The sequence below is a fragment of the Mus musculus genome, chromosome 7, assembly GCF_000001635.26.
Source record: "Mus musculus strain C57BL/6J chromosome 7, GRCm38.p6 C57BL/6J".
In the NCBI taxonomy this organism is placed as follows: domain Eukaryota; kingdom Metazoa; phylum Chordata; class Mammalia; order Rodentia; family Muridae; genus Mus; species Mus musculus.
Window position 1 is genome coordinate 111924226 of NC_000073.6, and position 23647 is coordinate 111947872.

The following is a 23647-nucleotide window of genomic DNA, read 5'->3' on the forward strand; positions in this document are numbered from 1 at the left end:
AAAGACAACCCTGCTAGGACATATAATGTGGGAAGCCACCCCTAATCATTCACATGAGAAAAATGAGAAAGCGTGCAATCACAAGATGTGCGCAGTTCCATTAGTAACAGTCAAGAACTGGAGATACACTGCTGCTAGAGTGCCTGCATTATTAAACGAAAATCTTAATAGCAGTCACAGGATGCTGCCCTGCAAGGCAGCCTCAGAAGTCTTCAAAACCATACAGGCTACTGTCATTGCTCTGGTTGCCCACTATAACTAGATGGCAAGTCTCCACTGCTAATGAAATCACATATTTTGGTTGCAGGTCTTAAAGAAATCAACCCCAAACCCACCAGGAAACGTCTTCAGTGCCCCAGAAGTGCTGTGTAAGCCCCGAAGGAGGAAGAGCATCAATGATATTATACCAGTGTTAGACCCTAAATATAGTAATACTGACTGACCTGCCTGGCAGTTGGAACAATAGTTGTATGGCCTACAGGGTAACTCACCACTTTCTCAATGGCTCTGAGGCCTACTCCACGGGGGTGTAGGGGGAGATCATTCCTGGTACTGTAAACTTCATCAAAAGCCAATGGCTGGAGTGGTCACAGGCCCTACTGGGGAATCTAGTACTGTCATTTTGCTGGTGGAGGGGAGTGATGTGGCATGCTGACCTCTGGACATGACACTGCACTCATGAAACACAGCAGCTATGCCTACCTATACAAGATCTACTCAACATCAAGCTGCAGTCTCCATAGTGACGCTGTGGAGCTTCGTGTGACATGAAACAGAGATTGATGAAGTAATCTTCCAGCTCCAATTGTATGGAAGTTCATTGAAATATAGTCTTTAATACTGTAATATCACTACATGATGTTTATTAGTAATATTCCAAATAATAAAGCTCAATAATTTATTTTTAAGTTTATTTTGAATAAAATGCTTTTAGATTTGACTTTTAAAAATAAGTGATATGTAAGTAAATCTATTGGTCAGAGAAAAATTATAGCCTTCAAATGCACTTTTAAGAAAAAAAATTGGGTAAATGAAACATATAATCTGAGAGGTGGATGTAGGATACAGCAAAAGAAGTACCAAAAGAAGAAGCCATTAAAGAAGCTGAACAGAAAAAAAATTCACCTACTAGAGAAACAAATCAATAAAGCCAAATGACAGTTCTTTCAAAAGACTAATAAAATTGACAAACTTTATTAAACTCGTCAAGACAAACTTTTTAAAAGCTAAGCAAGAACAAACTAGAGAAGGGAACATCACTACAGCTCCTACGGCCATTAAAAATAATAGCTGTCAGGGGTGGGGAATGCAGCCTCATGGTAGACATTTGCCTAACACATCCAGGGCCTCAGTGCAGTCCCCACCTCCACCAAATGTAGGCCCCCACAATTCTCCAAATGTGAAAGAGACAATTTCAGTAAACTTATAACTATTAAAATCTAATTTGAAAATTTTTTCTCAGAACCAGCAATTAAGCTCAGAATTTTATGTATATATTAGGCAAGTACTCTGTTCCACCCTGAGTTTGTAACTTTTAAATGTTCTGAAAAGAAATCTCCATACCCAGCAGGTTTCACTAGAGGATAATTAAACCAAACATTTGAAGAAGATGAGAGACAATGTTACATAATTCCTCTGAAAAGAGAATGGGAGGATTGCATCTCTCTCTTTAGGAGATTGGGTTATTCTGATAGCAAACTGCATGAAAATAGTACAGAAAAGACAGCTATAATCAATATTCATTTTTTGAATGGACATAGAAGTTACTAAGAAAATGAATACCTGGACCAAGTAGACTTCATTCAAGAGAAACTAAGCTAGTCAGTATTCAAAAATTGGGGGCCAGGCACGGTGGTGCTCACCTTTAATCACAACACTTGGCAGAGGCAGAGGCAGAGGCAGGGGCAGGGGCAGGGGCAGGGGCAGGGGCAGGGGCAGGGGCAGGGGCAGGGGCAGGGGCAGGGGCAGGGGCAGGGGCAGGGGCAGGGGCAGGGGCAGGGGCAGGGGCAGGGGCAGAGGCAGAGGCAGGCAGATCTCTGTGAGTTCAAGGGCAGCCTGGTTTATACAGTGAGACCTTGTTTCAAAAATTGGTCAATTTAATTCATCAGAATAAAAGACAACAGAAAAAATCCAATAATTGATTCGGAAATGCATGTGATCAAAGTTAAATATCCTTTTATGATTCTTTTTAGTTCTTTCAAAACTAGGAGTAGAGGGGACTGTCTACAACTTAATGCAGAATAGTTCTTAATGCAGAACTCATTACACTAAGTAGAAAGGTAAATAACATCTCTCTAGAGCTGTAAAGAAGGCAAGGATGCTCACTCTCATAATCTTAGTGGGAAGACCTGGACAACATAATAAAGTCAAAATAAGCCAAAAAGGTTAAAGGTAAACTATGTAGGAAAAAAACAATAAGTGTCTTCTAATTTTCTTATGGCATGATGTACAGAAAACCCCCAAAGAAAAGCCTTGGGTGAGTGAGTGAGCTCATGAGGTCATGTCATTCAAGATCACCCACAAAGGTTCATCATATATCTACACACTAGCAATATAGGTAAGACAGATAAGGACCAGTGACATTGCTCAGGGGATGTGTGAGGAGAGCAACCATTCCCATAGATGTCCTCTGACCTACCCATGTGAATGGTGGCACACACATACATAAATAAAAAAGAAGTTAGCATGGCAAATAAAATTTCATTTTCAATCACTACAAAGCACAATAAAATACTTATATATGAATCATATATGAGATTTGTATGCTAAAGACTAGAAACTTGGCAAAGGGCATCTGAACAGAGGGGAATGCTATACTCAAGGACTGTAAAAGTAATAATAAAGAAAATTTTCACAAAGTGGGACATGGGATGAATACAATTCCTACAAAAGTCCTACCAGTATCTTTGAGTGTCTTAACATTCCAAACTTTATATGGAGAAGAACCCCATGGCTAAAATGAATTAAAAGTGACCAGTGAAGAAGAGGAAGACCCATTCTACTCAATGTTCATCCCTGTTATGTAACAAATAGGCTCAGGGTTAAGTGGAACAGAACACCAGCTCCAGGAACAGGCCCATGGAACATGCCCAGCTGGGTTTGACAAGAGCACCTCAGTAGAAGGAAGCTGATGTTAGTCAACTTCCGGTTCCTGTAACAAAACATTCAACATAACCAGCTGCCAAGGAGAAAGATTTGTTCTGCCTCTGCGATGGAGGTGTCAGCCATTTTCTGTCTTATGGTAGGCATGACATCATGGTGGGAGCAGAGGGCAGAGCAGAACCACTCAACAGGACTAGGAAGCAAAGGGGCAGAGCATGAGAAGGGGGAGGAGACACAACTTGGGTCCCATAATCCCCTTCAAGAGCACATGAACCTAAGAGGTTTTTTGTTTTGTTTTGTTTTGTTTGCTTTGCTTTGCTTTGCTTTGCTTTGCTTTGCTTTGCTTTGCTTTGCTTTGCTTTGCTTTGTCCAGTTCCAATCCACCCTGTTTCATCCCCAGCTCTGTAGCAGAAAATCTGCTGTGGTCTCCCTTTCCTCTCTGACCTCACCCCGAACAGATCACAAAGATCTTCTTCCCCAACCTTCCCTCTCCCAACTCACCTTACCATCCCAGCCTCCAGTACCAGCAGGCATTCACTGGAAACTTAGCAGCAGAGCAGGACAGGGAACAGTTCAACGCCTTGTTCAGTCATCATCAGGGGAGCAACTTCTAGCAGCAGGTGGGAACAGATGCAGAGAAAATGGGATGTCTCTTCCAAATCCCCCCACCCCCAGCTCAGGGAACCCTGAGGAAGAGGAGACAGAGAGTAGAAAAGCCAGAGGGGATGGAGGACACCAGGAGAGCAAGGTCCTCTGGATCAACTAAGCAAGGCACATATGAACTCACAGAGACAGGCAGCAAGCAGAACCCACACTATCTGCACCAGGTCCTCTGTGCATTGTGCTATAGCTTTTAGCTTAGTAATTTTATGGGACTTAGGAGTGTGAGAATGAAGAGTGAGGCTCTACTTGTGCCTTTTCCTTCTGTTAGGTTGCCTTAGCCAACTCAATATGGTGGGTTTTGCTTCATCTTATTATATTTTATTTTGTTTAGTTTGGTTGTTAAGCTTATTCCTTTCTAATGAGAGACAGAAAGGAAGTGGATCTAGAGGGAAGGAAAGGTTGAGAAATTAGTGAATTAGAGAGTCAAACTATAAACAGGATATATTGAATGAGGAAAGAATCTAATTTCAATAAAAGGAAAAAATGAAGAAAACTAAAGGACCTCCCATGAGCCCATCCTTAAGATTTTTCTACCCATAGAGCACAGAGCTGGTGATCAAGCCCTCACCATATGGCTTCTGCAGCATATTTCACACCCAGACCATGGTAGACACTCTTCCATAGCCCATATTAGAACCACTAGTTTCCAGAAACCAAAATGAGTGAATGCCTTCCGACTCTCACACCTTGTATAAAAGTGGTGTGCTGGCCCAAGATATTTATTTAGACAGTATATGAAACTCAGAACTCATGAAGAAAAAGACTGATATGCTAAATTGCATTAAAATTAAGAGATGCAGTTTATTAAAAAGGCAAGATAAAAGCTGGAGAATCCAAGGGCAAAGAGAAAGCAAGCTTTAAGCCAATGGAGTGTGCTTGCATTATATATACGTAACCCCTAAGGAACTGTGTCAAGAATATACAGATGTGTGTGAGGCATTAGGAGAGAGAAAGGTAAGCCTGTAGAGAAGGGGGATTTCCAAATCACTGGCAAACAGGTGAAAAGATAGTCCTTGAGGTAGTGCTAATGTAGCCAACAGAGTGGCTTACCATAGAAAAGAAAGAGCAACACTGAATATTGTCAAGGAGGGACTGGGAAAATAGCTCTCTTGATAGAGTGTTTGCCTGGTGTAAGTGAAGGCTGGGTTTAATTTCTATCACCATGTAAACTGGGCATGATGGTCCATGCCTATAATCCTAGTACTTAAGAAGTTGAAGCAAGATCAGAGGTTCAAGGTCATTCTCAGCTACACAGCAAATGTGAGGCTAGCCTGGGCTCCTAAAGACTGGAGGTAGATCAACTAGAACTTTCAGATCCTGATACAGAGTGCAAATGTGTCCAACCACTACAGAAAACTGGTCATCAACACTGCTAGAGTTAATTGTACCCATAGCCCCATGACTTAGCAATTTCACTGAAACAGAAGCAATCTAAATGTCCACCAGTAATAAAGTGCTATACTATATTCTACACAGTATATTACATAACATAAAATACGAATGAAATGAAGAGCCTGAGGAGATGGCTCAGACAAGAAAGTGCTTACAAGATAAGCATGAGGCCTTGGGTATGGATCTCTAGAATCCATGTAGAACGCTGGGCTCCATGTGTACCTGTGACCCCTTCCCTGGAGCTTGCTGGACAATCTGTGTAGTTGAATTGGTCAGTTCCAGGTTCAGTAAGATACTGTCATAAAATATAAGATAGAAAGTGACTGAGGAAGGGATTCAGCATAGTCCTTTGACCCCCACATATACACAGGTGTAAACACATGAACATACACACACACACACACACACACACAGAGAGAGAGAGAGAGAGAGAGAGAGAGAGAGAGACAGAGACAGAGAGACAGAGAGAGACAGAGAGAGAGGAAAATGAATTATTTCTAAATTCAGCATCGTGATTGAATTTTTTAACACAAGACACAATGGATGATTGTATTTCTACAACTATTTTGCTGAAAGCAGCTTAAGTGAATCTGCGACATTAAGTTCAAGGTTATATTGACCCTTGAGCAGGATAATAGAGATAATGGCTAAGAGGAGCACCGAGCACCTTCAGGGATGCTCTTTCCATCCTATTTCTTGACCTCATCAGCACCAACACGGATATGTTCCCTTGCTCGGAATACACAACGCTTCATCTGTAGTTTTGGACCTTTAATATGGGGGTTAACTTTCAACAATAGTTATTTAAGACTTATATCTGAATTGGTGCCAATTACCACATACAAAAGAGACCTGAAGTTTTGTATGCAGATTACCTTAGAGAAGGTACAAGGATGTATCAACTACCCAGGGGACTTAGACTTGAGGAACTTACTAAAAGTGAGTGCCCGGAACCAATAGCAGATGGGAGCTAGAAAAGATAGCCAAACCTAAGAGCAAGGAGAGACAGATGATGTCAGATCTCTGAACAGTAATTCTACAGCTAAGCTACATTTTGAAGGAAGATGTGGACCACAGGTGCTCAAACCAAAAGCATTACAGAGCGATGTTCCGAAATCATGGCTTTATATGATCATTTCCCCCATCACCATAACAAGGCCATTGCAGAGCAATGAGATTCCCCTAAGTCATGGATTTATCTTTCCATCTATTTCCCATCACTTCTCTTGCATGCAGTGTTTCTCGATTCCCAGCTGCAGGGGTCACCTTGTCATCTTAGCTGCAAAACCAAAAGTCTAGCTAATAATTCCCAGAGGACCTTAGTGGAGGAGATGGAAAGGGGAGTGTCACTATATTACTAAATATTCTAGGCCTCCTTTTCTTTTCTTTTTTTAATAATTTGTTTTTATTCAGTGCCTGTTGGTGTTTTGCCTGCGTGTATGACTGTGTGAGGGTATCAGAAGCCCTGGAACTGGAGGTACAGGCAGCTGTGAGCTGCTATATAGGTGCTGGGAATTGAACCTAGGTCCTCTAGAAGCTCTTAACTGCTGAGCCATGTCTCCAGACCCAGACCTCCTTTTGTTTATCACCCTCTCTCCTTAGTCTCTAAAAAAAAAACAAAATGCAGGGATGTTTATCATACAATAATGAAATAAAAATAAAGTCATTCATCAAGAACCCTGTATTTATTTTCTTTATGTCTGAAGGTTGTTAAATCCTAATTATCCCGAACTATTTTCATACTGCTGAGCAGCCTCCACTTATGAAGTCAGTAATTAATATTCAATTTGCCTACAGCTTTCAGATTTGCATGTTAATTATTGATTTCTTAATCACCAGTATGGGTGTTTGAGGGCTTTGGAGAACACTGACATTTCAGTAAATGTTGCAGAGTGATCGTCTCTGCAGATTGGGCTTTTAAAGAAAACATTGTGCAAGTTTTTGTTTTCAACGCTACTCCACCCTTAGCAGTTCATCTTTTCCTGAGGCATCCGCCTGGGCTTTTAGTTCTGAACTCACACCTAGACAGGAGCAGTGTCACCCCTTACGGTGTCTGCCTGGACATCTTTCCCAGTATCCTCCCACGGAAGAATATGAGAGACTGTGAGGAATGTGGACCACAAAGGAAGCCTGTATTCTGCTGGGCATTGACTTGGGGGCCTGCTGCAGTGGCTGTTCTAAGTGAGCTGTCTAGATTAACCAAAGCACAGAGCTCTAAGGGACTTTAGTTGGGAAACTGAGAAAATTGATAGAAGAAATTTCAGGTAGTGGATGATACCTGAAGTCCAGGCAGGCAATAACATCAAAGTTGTCAGTGATAAAATGTTTCACATGATTCCAGCCAACCATGAGAGGATTCAATGAGAAGGATCTAAAGAATTCCCAGAGAAAAGGAAACAATATGTACTAAATATTTCCCTCTTCTTCCTCCTCCTCTCTCCCCACCATTGTGTATGTGCTATGTTTGTGTGTACAAACAGAGATGTGTGATTCTGTTTGGAGGCCAGAGGTTCTCCTTGGGTTATGTTCCTCAAGATGTTGTTGACTTTTGGGGGGTATTTTAAAATTAGTTTTATTCATTTTATTTTATGTGTATTTTGACTACACATATAACTGTGCACACTTATGCTAGGTGCCCTTGGGGGTCAAAAGAGATCGGGTTCCCTGAATCTGGAGTTACAAATGGTTGTGAGCCACTATGGGGATGCTGGGAATGGCACCTGGGCTGTGCTTTTAACTCTTCACTGCTGAGTCACCTTTCCAGCCCCCAACATAGTTGTTTGGGACAGGGTCTCTCACTGGCCTAGGACTCACCATAAAGCTGGCTGGTAAGTGAGCCCCAGAGATCTACCTGTTTCTGCCTCCCCAGCACTGAGATTACAAGCTCTTACCCAGCATTTTTATGTGGGTTCTGAGAATTGAACTCAGGTCCTCATGTTTCAGTAGCAATAACTTTACTAACTGATATATCTTATCTCTCCACCATGTGCCAAGTATCTTATGAAGTTAACTGTCTGGACTGATGCTCAGAGAGGCACCCAAACTAAGTCAGGATCTATCATCAGAAACTAACACATACATCTAGCTTCTTTCCTGACTCATAGACACCATCAAGGACTTAGCCTTGGGGCATTTCACAGAGTACTGCTCAACTGAGAGTCCTGGAAGAAAGGCTTGAGATGCTAAGTCCATCCAAATAATGATCAAGTCAGGGGACCAGCTGAGAGCCAGGAGTTGGGTATGCATGACCAGACATTGTAATGTACAGAGTTAGAGGATAAGATATTGCCATGGTGTCAAAGGATGAAGAACAGGCAGAGAAAGACCAGCTATGGAGTGGGACAGCTTAAGTGTTAAGACTGGATTTTAAAAATGGGATTGCTAAGTCCTTTGCCTTGTTATTTGCCCTTTGAAGCTGCTCAGACTGCCAAAAAGGTCTTCAAAGGAATGGCATGGCTAGAGCGCTATCACCCTAAAATAGCACAACTGCAGCAATTTGTTAGTGACATCTGGAGTAGGGTCAGTACAGCCACTCTATATATAGAGTATAGCCAAGCATTCTCTGTTTTCATTGTTGGCTGAGGCAGAGAGAGCCTGGCCCACTGTCAGGAGGAGCTTGAAGACTCAGAGTAATAGCAAAGGGCTTTCTTGGGACTGCCGTGAAATCTCAGGCTCTAGATTTATGATGACCACCACACTGTTATACTCAGTGAATTGATCCAGAGAGGCCATTTCCCAGCAAGAAACCTAGCCAACAGAGTGCATCTTAATGTCACTAGACTGTGTATCTTTAAGTACCCCCAACGAATCTTAATGTGGCTTTTAATAAACCAGCTAACCATTTTCTGTCACACAAGAGAAATGGAAGTGGGAGACAGTTGCGGCTGGCTGAAGTTACCCACGTGGTAAAAATGGCCCACTGTTGGGGAAACTATAAGTAGCATGTTTAGACTGGGGCCTCATGCCTACAGTTCTCTCAAGTTCATTAGTGATCCTAGAGGAAGCCAACACTGGCCCCAGGTACAGCTGCCCTTTCCTTTGAATTCTGCTCATTCTATTTCTGAAACATCTTCATCCACATCTGGTATCAAAGTGGTCTGAAATAGCGTTACTGTGCAGTCCAGTCTAACCTTATCTACAGACTCGCTGTGGTCGATGGCGTGCAGTCCAATCCTTCTCCCCTTCGCCACTTTCTCTGACTCTGTAGGCCTTGCAATTCTTCCTTCTAAAATAGAATAAAATACTCCTGCATCAAAGCTCATTTTTACCTAACAGTGTCATCCATATCACGTGTCCAGCAACTTGGGTGAGAGCATGAGCAGATGAAAAAAGATACCTTTATTCACTTGTCTGCAAGGCACCTTCCGGAGCTCTGATGCTCTCAGCTCCATCTTAGGAGCCTAAGAAAACTCAAGCACTCTTTATGCTTCTTGAGCTAGCAGAAAATGGCTGTCTAAAGTCCTCTCTACTCTGATACCCATGCTGCTGTTTCATTTCCCTGCTGTGTGGTGGTTTATTTGGATTGTCAATTTGGTTAAGAGATGCCTGAGACATTAGTGACATATATCTCTGGGTGTTTTTGTGAGGATGGTTCCAGAGAGAATTGCCTGAAATGGGCAGATCTATACTAAATGTGGGCAGAAGCATCCTATGGGCTGTGGTATCAAGTTGAGTAAAAAGGGAGGGGAGAGAAATGGCCTGAGTGGCAGATCCCTTACTTCCTGCTTCCTGATCTGTCTCACGCATGTGCCATCTCAGCCATGAGCTGTTCCTGCCATGATGAACTGTACCCTTAAACCACAATTGAAAGCCTTCCTCCATTAGGTTGCTTTGTTGGATGAGAATGGTAACTAACACACACCATAGCAGTATGAAAACTGCAGTAACCATAGACCCCCTATCATTTATGGAAGATGCAGGTCCCTAGGAATCATGAATTTGGCTCTATCACTCAGGATGCATCCTCACATTCTTTTTTTTTTTAACTCCTAACTCTTGTTTCCTTAAATCCACAGATTTTTCTTTTTCCTTCATTGGTTCAGATGAGAAGGATCTGACTAGCCAAACATTCTTCCAAATCAATTTGTTTAATCAAGATAACTTTACTTGTTTGTTTTTCTTTCTAGATCTGCTATGCCTTCTATTCCCTAGGCCAGGGTCTGGTCTGAATGGTGAGAAGGCACTGGAACAAACAGGAGCACTGAGGCAGCAAGAACAACAGTGGCCAACAGCCATGATGGCCCACCATACACCAAATGCCTGAGTGCCAAGTCAGAGACAAGCCAGGGTGGATAAACAGGTCACCCGAAGTATCAAGCCAAGGACAAGCCATGGAGTTGCAGAGGCTCAGGACACAAGGATGGCCACTCCAGGCTGGGTCTCACTGCACATAGCTTACTACGTCAACATGCCTATGCCTTGATTACACTGTGACCAACGCCTGTCATAATGCAGCTACATGCGTGACAATCCTGAGTAGGGTGGATGGAGCCTGCTCCTCCCTCTCACTTCCTTTATGAGGCAGCACCAGTGCTTGCCGCTTTGAGGATTCACCACCTTTCTGTAACCCCAAGATGCTTTGGTCATTTAACTACAGGGAAGCATCCTCTGTCCCACCCACTATCTTCATTGTTCATAACTCCCCTTCTTACAGTGACTCAGTCCTTTACCATGGCCACCCTGATTTTTTGAGGATTCAAGTGATTGAACCTCACCATTTCAGATTACTTCTCAGTTTCAAATCAATGTGCTATAAGATGAAAGCATAACCACATCTGATAGAAAGAATAAAATATCATTCTCTCTCCTTGCAAGTCACATGTGCAAGGTTGTGGCTCTTCCTCTTTGCCTGTTTCTAAATTTGTGCCTGTGTCCTTGTACTGGATTCCCGGCTTGGTCCTAACCGCCACCTATTCCCATTCCTGGGTTCTAGGATGTACCATGCATTTTTATGTACCATACTGTGCTCCCAACTGTTTTTCAACTTTATTTCTATAAGCCTCCCTGGATTGGGAACTCTGGTAAGGAGGAACTAGATCTTTTAGTCGCTTTCTGTCTTGTTTGAATTTGGGCACAGAGCCCAACACAGTTCAGACCTCCAGTAAAGACAGAGCAATGGCCAAAAGACAGGAAAAGTAATTAAAATCTTTGATCTGGGTTAAAAAATAGAGATCATTCACGTAGGTTCTCCCTGCTATAGTGACTGGCATTCTGGTGTTTTCCTGCTGTTGACCTTCACCTAAGACTTTAACCAATGACCAAAGCCCCTGTGTGCCTATGTGAAAGTGTTAATTGTCAACTTTAAAGAATGTACAAAAACCTGGGAGATGATCCTCTGAGCATAGCTGTGAGGGGTGGGGAGACCTGTCCACTGTGGGTGGCACCATTCCCTAGCTGTGAGCCTGTACTGCATAAGTGGAGACGGAGCTGAGCAACAGCAGCATTCATTGCTCTCTACCTCTTGACTGTGGAGCAGTCAAGATGACAGATGAGCAACAGCTCCAAGCCTCTGCTGCCTTGACTTCTTTGCCATAGTGGACTGTACACTTGAACTGTAATCTGAAATAAATGTTTTCTCCCTTGTGCTGATTTTGTCAGAGTATTTCATCATAACAACAAAAGAATCTAACACTGATTAATTGGCTCTAACATTAGCCTGGACTTGCCTCTGCTCAGCCTGGAGTCTCTGAACCCTAAGTAAATCTCTAGAGAAGAGAAACAGAGATTTTTATTTGAGAAACACCAGTCAAAGGAAGGCTTTGAAGAATAAACTCCCTTCGTCTAACACAGTGGCTCTCGATCTTTCTGGTGCCGTGACCCTTTCATACTATTCCCCATGTTGTGGTGACCCCAATCATAAAATTATCTTCAGTGCACTTCACAACGGTAATTTTGCTACTGTTAAGAATCATAATGTAAACATGTGTTTTCCAGTGGTCTTAGGACACCCCTGTGAAAGGGTTCTTCAATCCTCCAACTGGGTCTCAACCCACAGGTTGAGAACCGCTGATCTAAAGGATGAAGTGTAAGCATTCTGTGGCCCCTCAGCAGGTAACAGGTACAGCTACTGCCGGGCCAAGGGAGAACATTGCTTCCACTGTCTGGACTGCTTGAGACAAGATCCTTGACCCCAGTACTCCTTCCCCTTCTTTGACATCTCCTAGGTCATGAATTTTTGATGGCTCACTTTGGGGAAAGGGTAGTATTACAGAAAAGTACTTGCATTGTCTCCTGGCCTGTGATAAATGGCCGTTTCTGAGCATGTCTGCAGAAGGAAGGAGCTAGACGGTATTAAAGGAATGGTGAGCAATTCCTACACACAGCGCTTCTGAAAGGCAGACTAAATCCTTTCAAGATGGAAAGCAGTGGGTTTACCTCCTTCCCACTTTGGCAATTATCCTTCGGCTGTTCTGTTTTGTACAGTGATGGAGTGGTTATTTGGGATTAAAACAGCAATTGAATCTGTATCAAAAGTAAGTTTGAGATCCTTGCCTCCCTGACAAACGTGTTATTACTGCTTTCACAAAAGGGCATTTACCTGTCTGTCAGAAATATACTCTGTTTTCATTTTGTGTGAAATCCTCTTTACTTCTGAAGACACATCTGTGGGAGGAATGAATACCTCTGACAGACATTCCCAAGGGGAAGTGTGAGCCCTCACCCCACCATGACAGGGCTTGGCCTTCAGCGGCTCCATTTTGTTGATGAACTGCAGTCAGGGACCCACATGCCTTGCAAAGGGAAGCCTGCAGAATTCCTCCTCCCCAGCTCTCTGCCACTGCTCCCACCCCCAACTCCTTCCATGTTATTTAAGGGATTTGCTTTCCTGAACATTCTCTCCAGGTTTTTTTTTTCCTGAAAAAAAAAAATGAAAGCACTTTGCATTTAAAGCAAAGAAAAAGTACTGTGGATCTAACTGAGTTCCCTGTCTAATTAAGTACCTGGGACTCGGGCTCCCTCTGGCTTCTTAAATGTGCCCAGAGATGGCAGTCCATCACCCTGAGGTGACTCAGCTGGTTCTCAGGCTGTGGGAGACATTGTTTGCTTGTGTGTGTGTGTTTGTGTGTGTGTTTACGTGTGTTCATATATGTTTGTGTACATATGTGTGTGCATGTGGAGGCCAGAGGTCAACCTTGGGTACCATTTCTCAGGAGCCATCTTCTTGTTTTCTGAAACAGGATCTCTTACTGTCTTGGATCTCAGAGAGGCTGGCCAGCCTACTCCAGAAACCATCCCTGTCTGCCTCCCTAGTTTTGTACCTGTACCAACACACATGCCTTGGGAAGTGCAGGTTCTAGTGATTGAACTCAGACCCCCAGCTCCCAGGCTGTCGTTTTCTAACACATCTGAGAAACTGGAAAAATGTGCTGCCAAGAGACGCCTCTGACTGAGTGCTAACGGCTGTCCAGAGCTTTAGATGTGTAGAACTTATATACTCTGTTCTTCTTTTGAACCATTTTAACATCTTAGGAAATGTATTTTTCTTACTTTACAAATAAAAAATGAAGGCTCAGTGAAGGCAAGGATTCTGCCAGGGTCAGAACTTCATGGAGAATCTCAGCTTATCCTCCTGAATAGCTATACTAGGATTCTACTGCCAAGAAGGTCACTAGTAATTAAATCAAGCACTCTGGACCTAGGGTTTGGAGTGGGGTGTGCTGGACAGACTCTGTCTCCTGGAGGACTCAACTATGCACACACATGGAAGGCAGCTCTTCTTGCCTACCCCCACCATGCATACTCCTCTAGGCTCCAGCCCTAAGCTCAGAAGAAAGTAATGGCTTTCCATATAAGGAGAGCCTCTGAGGACTTGTGTGTAGGTATGAGGGGAGAAGGTATCTAACATTCATATGTATTCCAGGGTCCCACTGTCACTTCCTCAAAGGCTCACTAGGAGAAAGGGTTTAAGAGTCATGAAGAAATATGGTCAAGCTATAGCCAAAAATTTTAAACCATATTTTTACAAACTACATTGACTTTCTTCAGAATTTCCAGCCTCTTGGGCCTAGATAACTCTTTCTTATGAGCCTAGCCTTTGCACAATAGCATGTTCAACAGGACTTTAACCTCAACCTTCTGCTTGCCAATGCAACCCCACACATGTTCTAAGTTGTGACAGCTTGAAATGTCTCCAGACTTTTCCACATGTCTCCGGGGGACAACATTGTCCTTCCCCAGTTAAGACTTGCTGTTTGGTTTCATTGTGATGATATGCAGGCTGCCCCTTCTCCACCTCTTAAAGTGAGGCCATAGGGTATTCACCTCTGCAGTTCCAAACCCAGCACCACACTGGGGAGAACTTGACTTTCCCAATGTCCATTTCAACTGATCTGTCCACCCTCCAGTGAAACACTGAAAGTTTGGACTCGTGGCCATAGTGTACAAGACAAAGTGTGGATAACTAATTCAAACTCAGCCAGTTGAATCTCTCTGCTTTTGAAAGAGTGGCTGCTAGACTGTGCAACAGCTGGGGCTGCTCTTCTGAAGAGATGAACTGGGAGCTAGCAGCAGCCTCTTAAACCCATCACTTGAACTGAAAGCAGAAAAAGCCAGTCTTCCAAGAAATGAGAATGAGACAGATGTTCAGCTGAGATGCGGGGCTAGCTGAGCATCTTTGAGATCAGGAGGGTGTGCTAGACACTGCCTGGCCATTTTCCTTCCTGAGGCCTGGCTGCTTCCCTGCCTTGGGGTTCTGTGAAACAATCTCGTGTCCTTATGACAAACGAACTTCTTTATGAAAACCCGCTCAAGTTGGATTTTGATTCTTATGTCTATGCATGTATATATATCCACCAGAACATGTTTGTGTGTATGTGTGCAAGGATGCCAGAGGCCAACCTTGGATGTTGTTTCTCACACTTAATCCATATCCAGCAAGGACCTTATTGACCGAGCCATTTCCCCAGCCCCTGGATTTTGATTTTTTTTTTCAATTTTTAAAGATAAGATTATTCTGTGTAACTAAAGTTGTCCTGCATCACTTCTCGGCCTTTTGGCTAAGATCAAGTGTAAAGTTGTCCTGCAACTCACTCTGTAGACCAAGCTGGCCTGGAACTCACAGAGGTCTGCCTGCCTCTGCTTCCCCAGGGCTAGGATTAAAGGGATGTGCCACAACCACCTAGCTCCTGGATCTTGATTCTTACAATCAAAGAAATCTTCCTAGTACATGGGCCTGGCACTGGGTAGATATTTGATTCATTTTAATTAATTGATTGGTTAATTAATGTACTGATGACCAAAACAAAAAAGCATTAGGACTTTCCAAAAGCAGCAGCTACCATAGTAGCAACCCTGGCTGCCTGGGACCAACTGGATATGGAACAGCCCCAGCCCCAGACAGTACCCAGGCTTGCCTAGACATAGAGAAGAAATGGGTAGCAGAGCGGAATGCACAGTAATAAAATCCTTGGAGCGTGGGGCTGACAAGAGGCCAGTCTTTTGGGATTCTATTTTATACACCTGACTTTTTCTGAGTCAGCTCCACCTGGCCTGTAGATTAGTCACCCAGCTACCGCTACTGTTGCTACAGTGTCTGCAGGAAACTCCGGTTTCACAGTCAGCCACTGCACAGTGCCCTCCTTTGGGAAGTGGGAGCTCAGAGGTTGTGAAGCAAATCAGCAGTGGTGACTCTGCAGCTGCAGCTGAGTTGGGGCAGGGGCTGGCACAGCAAGTCCATTTACTTCCTGGCAACACTGTTCAGGGTCCCAGAGCATCCCCAAGGAGAACTGAGAGTGCCTGCAGGACCTGTGTCTGCAGCACAGAGGCTTCATCAAAGCCCTCCTGGCTCTGTGGCCACACCAAGCTGGGATTGGATTCTCAAGGCACTGGGGCATGTGGTGAGAAGACTCTAGGTGCACCGTGGTCGAGCAAGCGCCATCTGCACATAGCCAGATATGCAGAATATTCATGGAGGGCGGCTGACTGGAAGGAGATAAGAAGGCAAGTCTGAATGAGTGAACTGACTCTAGCAACATGCAGAAAAGCTCTGGAATGTAAAGCAACCGAGGTGCCAGTGTGGTGTAAGGCAAGCAATGACAAACCCACTGTGACTAGGAATGGTGTTAACACTGAGGCTGGAGAAGATGGCAGCAGGTGGTTGTTTATAGATATGACTCTTTGTGAGTGACTCTGAACTCAGAGCTTCAGGCAAGGGGCTTCTCTCCGACTGGGTAGCTTTTCTCTCAGATGCTTCTCTGAAGGCCTTCAGGGGATTTGCACAACATATACTCCTGCGACTCTGGGTCCCTCTGTTGAACCATGTGGGCTATCTGAGAAGGCAGAATGCAGAAAGCTCAGAGAAGGACGTGAAACCCTCACTATAGAGCTTTAGGTGGGGGCTCTCTCTGTCACCTGAGGTTGTCATGGTTGGGCCACATGCAGGGAACAGGTGGATGACAGATGCTGATCACACTAGAAATCACTAGGATATAGTAAGTGTTAAGCAACCGTTAATGGCTTGAAAGTGGAACGTGTAGGAAAGTGAGAAGGAAAGACCTCGGCACTGAGGAACATCAGTCAGACCTAGACAATACAAATCAGTACCCAGAGCCCCTTCAGGTACTAAGCTAGAGGATCCCCTCCATGTTGGCTAATTGCTTCTCTTCTCAGCCTTGGTATAACACTACCACCAAAGCAACTCCTCCCTATGGACCCCAGTACTTTCAAGTGTGTCCCTGGCTCCACTGTGCCTGGCTTGATCCTCAGTGGCCCTGCAGGCAAGCAAGGAAAACACACCTTTGGCCCGACCATCACAAAGGGGAATACTCCAGCTGACCCAAGAGAAAGCCCAAGGTTCTATAATGTAACTGTGAGATAAATTCTAGTGCATCAGGTGAGCTCTGAGACATGCCATCTCCAGTCCCCATACAGAAGTTCAGAGGACCAGCTCGTAAGCTACGTGTGACACAGAATTTACCTAGCTTACAAAAGACCAATGCCACAAAGCTCCCCTTTTGTTCAATAATACAGTCTACAGTATTAAATGAATAAATTTGTGGCAGATATGCTATAAGAGCCTATAGAACTAAGCACAGGCAGAGAATATGCTTAATGTCTTAAAACTTACATTCTAAATGACAACTTTTGTGCCTCCATGTGTGACTGAATGTTGTACAAGAATGTTCAGTATCTACACAGACAGGTCACAATCCTCTCCAGGACATTGACTCATAAAACTGAGCTCTTTGGTAAAGGTGATTTGTGTGACACTTCCCTCCTGCGGGATTAAAACATCCCATGCTGCAGGAAGCCTTGGGGTAAACAACTCAAAAACTAGTTACTCAAAAACGTTTGGAAATTTCTGAAACTGAGGCCCCTCCCTGCCAGAGTAAGCAATGAAAGCTCCGAGTTCCCTCAGGCTGAAGGAAGGAGCGCTGTGAAGAAGACTCTGAGACCAGAGCAGCTGCCTGGAAGAGATTTAGACCAACTAAGGGACCTGGATTGGACACTCCAACCTGTTGAGCTGCCTGCAGGCTGAGCAGTGTGCTCCAAGTTCCAAGCCCTGTGAGCTGTCACCCATGCTGGATTGAGCTTTAGTGATGGTCTTGCAGTGAGTTTTGCTCCTGGAAGTAACCCAAATAAAACTCATTGGTTCACCAAGATGGACTATGGTGGTATCCATACTTCAATCTGTTGAGGAGTTCCTATCTGAGGAGACATGGGTATTGCATCTTCTTAGGAAAAATTTTGTCACACAAGATGACAGCAGACAAATGCTTTAAGCATGAAGGATTCCAGCTAGTGACAACAGGAAGATACTTCACACCCACTCAAAGATCTAACTTTCCAACAGAGCCCACCCTGGAGAAAAAAGTAGGGTGTCCCACCCCAGAAGCACCTTCCCTGGAAGACAACCCCAGTAAGGCCATAAGCACACAGTCTGGGAACGATGGCTGTTACAATAAGCAAGGAAGTTGCTTCCAGCTCTTCCTGATGGAATGAATCTGACTCCCCCTGTGATGATGAAACCTAAAGTAGAAGCTGAGGGTAATGATTCCAACCCCAAATACCTTGAAATAAATGGGGTTTAAAGATCTTATATCATGAGTCTGAAGAGCTGGCTCAGTGACTAAGAGCACTTCACACTCTTTCAGACGGCCATAGTTCAGTTCCCAGCACTCACACAGCAGCGCTCACAAGCACCTGTAACTCCATCCAGTTCTGGGGATCCTACACTCTCTTCTGGCCTCCACAGGTTTCTGTATGCACATGGTATACATAAGTTCACTCAGGCGTTCACACATATAAAATAAATGAATAAAATAAAGATATTATAGTAGGACGAGTACATGAGACTCAGCTAACTTCAGTGTCCTTCCCTTCTTCTGGAGAACTGGCCACCTACCAGTGTTAATCCAGCCCCTGTGTGCTCTTCTAGAGCACCCTAACCAGACCAGACTACCTTCCTCTACCAGGAGACCTAGCTGATCCAAAGACGCGTCGTCAGGACCAGAAGTCTTCTGCAGAATCTGCCAGTGCCTGTCGTTCACCTGGGAAGTTCATTTATATGGGGCAATCACTCAGGGATCAAATGGTGCAGGACTCTGGGGGGAGGATATCTGAGTCAGAGACACACAAGGACTCCCCAGACCTTTCACACCCTCTTCTTAACAGAATCACCTCTCCTCCAACCACACCAGGATGACCCTTCACCAACGAAGAAACGACTAAAATTTCTTCCGCTTTCAGAACAAAACAATAAATTCTCCCTGAACTGCATCATTCTTCCAAGACAGCACTGAGGCTGGGTGAACTGCCTCTGTGTGGAGTAGTGCCTCCCGGTTTATTGCAAATTAAGCATGCATGCATGCATTATAAACAAACAATAGATGTCTCTAGAGCAAATATAGAGCTCTCAGACCCTCGTAAATTCGTCAAGAGGAGCTCTCTGCAGTTTACAGCCTCAGTACAGTCTTGAGTGAGTTACAGCCTTGGGTAGAAGTGCTGTAAAGTCTTCTTGCTTCTGAGACTTTCCTCTCTCCTGGTTTACTGCAGACACATTCAGGCTGAGGTGTAGTGGGTTTCTCACCTCACAGTAGCTCATTCTCTCCTTTCCTCCATGGTTTTTCATTACTTATGATAATCTCTATCTATCTATCTATCTATCTATCTATCTATCTATCTATCTATCTATTATTTCCATACATTATATGCCAACCACAGTCTCCCCTCTCTCCATTACTCCTAGCCCCTCTCTCCCCAAGACCCCCTTCAAAAAAGACCAGACTTCCCTGGGGTATCAACCAAACACAGCATAACAAGATAAAATAAGGTCAGGCACAAACCCTTATATCAAGGCCAGATGAGGCAACCCAATAGAAGGAAAGAGTTCCAAGAGCAGGCGAAAAGAGTCAGAGACAGTGCCTGATCCCACTGTTAGGCGTTCCACAAGAATACGAAGTCACGTAACCATAGCATATATGCAGAGGTCCTAACTCAGAGCCTTTCAGTTTTTGTGATTGTCACCTAAGTCTCTGTGAGCCCCTATGAACCCTGATTAATTGATTCTGTGGGCTGTGTCCTTATGATGTCCTCAACCCCTCTGGCTCCTACATTCTTTCTGTCCCCTCTTCCTTGAGATTCCCCAATCTCCACCTAATGTTTGGCTGTGGGTCTCTGCAACTACTCCCACCAGTTGCTAGATGAAGCCTCTCTGATGAGACAGTCTTTATTTTTTTAAGATTTATTTATTTTATGTATATGAGTGCTCTATCAGCTTGAGAGTGACTTAGTGGCTAAGAGCACTGTCTGTTCTTCCAGAGGCCCTGAGTTCAATTCCCCAGCAACCACATGGTGGCTCACAACCACCTATAGTGTGACCTGATATTCTTTATTTTTAAACTCACCAAACCACTGAATTCTGGAAGAAGGACAATTATACCCACCACTTACACTTTGTTTGGTTGGAATTTTATGTGGAGAGACCAAGATCAAGTCATATGTTCAACATCCAATAAAATATTTTTATGACCAGGTATAAAAACTTAAAACACACACACACACACACACACACACAGCAGAGATCCTTCAGCAGCATGATTTGGGTTCTAATTCAACTTAATTCTGACACCATCTACCTAGAGACAGCATTGGGTTCCAAGGTTAAGGACTGGGTCTCACAAGACCATTTCAGATGCCAGCCACAGTTGTAAATTCACTTCGAAACAGCTGGTTATTAATGCAGAATTATTTTTATGACTGTCTCTCCTCTGGCTTGATTAATTTACTGTGACAGCCCCCAGAGCTCAGAGAGAAGTGGGTTTTTTTGGGGGGGTTGTTTTTGGTTTTTTTGTTGTTTTTTTTTTTTTTGTTTGGTTGTTTTTTTGTTTGGTTGTTTGGTTGTTTTTTTGTTTTGTTTTGTTTTTTTTTTTTTGTTACTTGTTTGTGATGTTAATCCCGAACAGGATAACTCTGAGTAACTGAGTAACCACATGAAGAACTTCGTGGACTCCATTGCTGTGGTGGAAGGAGCTGAGAAATACTACGCCATCTCTTTGAAAGAGACTCTTCAGAAACCCCCTTAAGTTCAGCTACTTGGAAGCTCTCCAAACTGTGTCATGTAGGTGCAACGTAATTTTAAACTCAGTCTCCGATCCCTCCTTACTGGCCTGAGGAAGGGGTGGAAAATAGGAAGTTCCAGCTTCTAATTATAGCTTGGTCTTTCTGGTGAACAGGATGGTTCAGTGGCCATCAAGACTCACCTTGTAACAGAAGACACTCCTGTCTCAGAGGAATTTCCAAAGGGATTAGGAACACTCTGTCAGTCTCTGACATCAGAAACCAAGCATTGGGCAAAAGATAGATTTAGCATTCCTACCCCTCAGGAAGTTTCCAAGGGTTTTAGGAGCTCTGCACCAGATACTAAAAGAAAGAACCTGGCATTGCATCCCAGGTTCACATAGAGAAACTGACTCAGCAGCAGCACAGCCCAGGTGAAACCACAGATACTCTGACACTCATCTCAGGCTGCTTCCTAAAATGTTATGGGCCCTGAGACCTTGACTTCAATTAAAGGGTTTTTAAAGTTCTTAAAGCCTCAAAACTCAAAATCAGAAAGAGAGGGAGGGGGAGGGGGAGGCCAAGAGACATCTTAATGGGAGACAAGCAGAATGGACCAGGAGCCAAGTTAGAGGATGAGAATGGAACTCTGTGTAGCCAACTATTGGTGCAGAGGGAGGAAAGAGGAGACATGGGCTTGAAGGGCAGGAACAAGCAAGGCAAAGACAGAAGCATGGGTCCTTCTAGAACTAGATCTGGGAACAAAATGGCATCTAACTAGTTTAGCACCTTTGTAATAATCCACCTTACAGCAACATCCTAGGACAGGTCAGTAGGCCTAGGTTGAGCTGGGTAATGTCAGTCTCAGAAGACACTGGGAAAACATCCTGTTGTGTAACTTTCCCTGTTTCTTTACCTCAGATAGAGCACCCACAACAAACCAAATAAACGACTCAAGTCTAGCTCGGTGAGCTAATGAGTCTATGAGGGGATACTTCCTGGAGCATGGATGACCCTCAGACACCTGCATAATCAGAGAGTCCACCCCAGCATGGATGACAAGTGACAAAAGCTGCATCCCTGGTGCTTCCTGCACAACTTTCATACAGCTCACTGAGACGACCCTCTTCCCCACAGTAGTCTGCTGCTTTATAATGGTAAGGTGAGGCCTTGTGGGTCTTGCAAGTTTCATCAGCTTCCTAAACCTAGTAAATTGTGAGCGCCTTCTGAGTCCAGGAGGGAATGTTTCAATTGATGTCACATGTCCCATCTTCAACAATGAAAACAAGAGAAATCTTCAAGGTAGGCACTTGAAGTTCAGTTCTCTCCTCATCACGTTCAGATGAGGAAACTGAGGATGAGAGGGTGCCATAGTTGCTAAGCAGAAGACAGCCTCTCCTTCCGCTGCTCGTGACACTCAGACTTGACCCCAAAATGCCTGCTTGTTTGTTTGTTTGTATAAGTGCTCTATTTGCATGTATGTCTGTATGCAGAACAGGACATACAGGATATCAGATTCCATTATAGATGGTTGTGAGCCACTATGTGATTACTAGGAATTGGATTCAGGACTTCCAAAGAGCAGCCATCTGAGCCATCTCTCCAGCCCCCCCTAAAATGCCTTTCGAAGCAGTGATGCTATAGATGGCATTTTTTAAGTTAATTAAAACTGTGCTTGTTAAAACTGTTGCATGCCATGATATCCGTTAAGATCCTGTCAGAATTCGAAGATCTCAAATCTAGGGTTGAGGATTAGTTAACTCTGGTGATTTAACTGATAATGCTTCACTAACTCATCTTTAGAAGAAAATAATAAAAAGACAGAACAGAAAGCCACTGGCAGAATAAAAAACTAAAACCCTGGTTCTCACCTGTTTAAAAAAAAAAAAGCTCAAAATAGACTATAGATTTAAATGTAAGACCTCAAACTTTCAACCTATGGGAAGAGAAAAATGGCAACAATGACATTGTTCTGGGCAAAGATTTTGGGTTCTCTTTTGGTGTGCGTGTGTGTGTGTGTGTGTGTGTGTGTGTGTGTGTGTACAGACAATAAAAGAAAGTAGGTATATGTGATTGTATCACACTAAAAAAATATTATATATATCAAGAGAACAATCAAGATAATAAAGAGACAGCCTACAGAATGAGAGAAAATATTTATAAATAATAAATCTGTCAAAAAGTCAATATCCAGGATATATAAGAAATTCAATCACGCATAAACAAATAACTTGGACTAAGGACTTAATTGGGAACTTAGCAAATGAAGACCTACACAAGTCCAACAGGTATGTGAAAAGGAACTCAACATCACTAATCACCAGGGAAATGCAAACTGGTTTTACAATGAAATATTATGCCAGTCCAAATAGCTTATTATTAAAAAGTAGAAGACATTAAACTGATAAGAACAGATACTACACTTGATCTTAGCCAAAAGGCCAAAAAGCAATCTTTGACAGTGATGGCAACTACAGATACACAGTTGGTAAAGAGGGACATGGAAGGCTTCTGTGACAATCCTCAGAGTGGACGTGGAAGGACTGGGAAATGAGTATGATGAGGGTGTATGATGTAAAATTCCCAAAGAATCAATTAAAAAAAAACATGCTGAGTAATAAAACAGTGAACAATAACTAGTATTGCAGTATGTAGAAAGAAGAGAATCTTTGTACAACAGTGAAAACTAGTGTAACCATTAAAGACCAATGTGTAAAGACTCTTCAAAATTCTAAAAGTGTAGAGGCCATATTCTACTTGTATGTGTATGTATGTGTGTGTGTAAATATAATCAATGTATCAAAGAGATTCCTACATCCCTATGTTGATTGCAACCTCCTTCATAACAGCCACGTTGTTGAATTAACCTACATGTGCATCAACAGCTGATTGGATAAACAGACATTGTGGAAATACATAATGACAACTACTTGGCCTTACAAAAAGAAGGAAGTTGTGTCACTTATAACAGCACAGATCGACCTGAAGGGCACTC

General features: G+C 43.4%; 1 pseudogene; it reads right to left on the reverse strand.

Moving 5' to 3' along the window:
* Positions 1-22955: 22955 nt before the first annotated feature.
* On the reverse strand, positions 22956-23105 carry Gm23345 (annotated as a pseudogene).
* Between the last annotated feature and the right edge of the window lie 542 nt (positions 23106-23647).